The sequence below is a fragment of the Acyrthosiphon pisum genome, unplaced genomic scaffold (assembly GCF_005508785.2).
Source record: "Acyrthosiphon pisum isolate AL4f unplaced genomic scaffold, pea_aphid_22Mar2018_4r6ur Scaffold_21277;HRSCAF=23502, whole genome shotgun sequence".
NCBI lineage: Eukaryota > Metazoa > Arthropoda > Insecta > Hemiptera > Aphididae > Acyrthosiphon > Acyrthosiphon pisum.
In genome coordinates, this window is record NW_021770726.1 from 23,661 (window position 1) to 26,043 (window position 2,383).

Sequence of the window (2,383 nt, forward strand, 5' to 3'; positions counted from 1 at the left end):
ATATCACTTATCATATTAATTTTATTCATCTCAAAAACCTCAAACCATGGCCTTAGACTATGTAATAGTGTAATAATATTATAATGTATAAATCAAGAACTAAATGCCTTGTGCATCGAGCAATACAGGAGGTAAGTACCTATGTTTTATTAATATAGATTTTAAAATAAAAACATAAATATGTGCGGGATAGTGGTTCGGGGGCAATAAAAATTAAAATATTATCTGGTGTCCATAATTTTATCCTTATTATATATTTGTACTGCATTTTATCATCAAACTGTGTTAGGTATTGGATTTAGTTAATCTGACTAATTTTATATTCTGAAAAAGAAACAACACATACCTACTTGGCTACTGGTAATGGTTTTTAGTAACTGCCTATAATCTAATTAAAATTTTAATATTGGATAACACGAATTAAAGTTATAAAAATATATTTATCTGTCTTTCGAACTATCATATTATAATAAAATCAGGTCGTTCAACAAATAATGCCCATATTATATTTACATTTAAATGGACCTATGGACATATTAGAGATCGCAGGCTTGGAATCAAAGAAATCTATGTGACAATATCAAAATTGATCAGTTTTTAAGATTCAGAAATTAAAATTACGTATTTTGCCCAAGCGGTTTTGAATTATTTGGCATCAAAAAATCCACAAACTTCCGTACTATCAATTTATTAATAGGTATTGCAAAAATGAATCATTTTAAGTACTCAAAATATTAAATGACTTTAAAATTCCTAGTTTGGAAACAAAAGGTTCTACTGAGCGTTTTGTTTCCAATTTTCTTTTTTAAAAATAAAACATTCTATCCGTAGAACATATTGATTCCAAAGTAATTGATTTGATCTATCTTAATTTTAACAATGTTTTTATTTTTTTTTTTATTGCATTATTGATTATAGATACTGACCGGGTCATCAAGGGTAGGCACCTTTATTCGGTATTTTAGTACCATCGATGTACCGCTTGTGAAATGCGCTAATTTTTATAAATAACAACAACAAAGATGCACGATAACTATTGTATATTTACATAATGTAAAGTGAGTTATGCGCTTCTAGTTAAACTATAAAAACAGTGCAAAACTATTGACCGTATTTATTATAGTACATACTGACATGCTTATGTGATATTTTCAGAACAAATTACACAATATGTATTGAATATAGTAGTAAACACATAACTGAGTTTTTAACAAATTTAATTTACTGCAGTTTTAAAACTATTTTTCCCTCTTATTAACTATTACTATTTCCAAGTGATTTATTTGTTTATAAGTAGGTATATATTTTTGTAAAATATAAATTATGACTAATTATTATTGTTGTTTTATTGAAAATACGGATGAATAGGTTACATTTGAACTTTGATGACGGTGTTCATTGGAAATGTCCAAAATAATATGAATACTATACATGATATTAGGTAACTGGAAATTATAAATTAAATATTAAGGTATTTTAGTTATTTTTTAACTAAATAAACTACATATCCGAATTCCAATGGTCGAATACAATTAATCGATGCTTCGGAACATTTAATATAATATATAGAACCATTTAATTATACAATGCTATTGACAAATCAGACTTACACATTTATAATATTTTATAGTTTTGTGAATAGGTACATTTAAAATGTATTACAGAAGGTATAGTAATATAACTAAAATATATTAAAATACTAAACTATATGCAATATTTTAATACCTATATACTTTTATATTGGCTTTGGATGTGATCCATCTATTATCAATCGTTATCTATGATATTATATATCTAAATTGTAAATGATATGGAATGAATGAAAAGTATTGATGAAATAATAAATAATTAATTATAGGTAGGTACCTACATTTAAAAAGTTCTTAACCAAATGATATTTAAGATAGGTAGACAAGTGGGTGTCGCTCTGCTGCATAGTAGGTTACAAATGGGTTACTGTAATGGATTGTGTAAAATTTGAATTTAATGACACAATAACATTTATTAAGAAAATGTATTAACGTTTAATTTAAGCGATTCTGAGCGAAGACAGTCAGTCAGCCTATTATAATTTATATAACTAAGTATATTTAATGATATTATTGTGAATAAAGTAATTTATATATATAACCCATTTACGTGGAACCTTGTCTTAAGTTTTCAATCGTTAGCAATAAAATGTATTACTTATTACTCTATGGAATAATTTAAAACTGTTTTATTGTTTACAGTTCACTACACAAAAGTATATTATAGCAAAAAAGTAAATACGTAACAATGTTATGGTAGATACACTTTGAATTCAACGTATTTTTTCACACCGGTCATAATATTAAGCACTTTTCGGATAGCGACAACGTGACTTGCGATTTTCGTAGTGTTG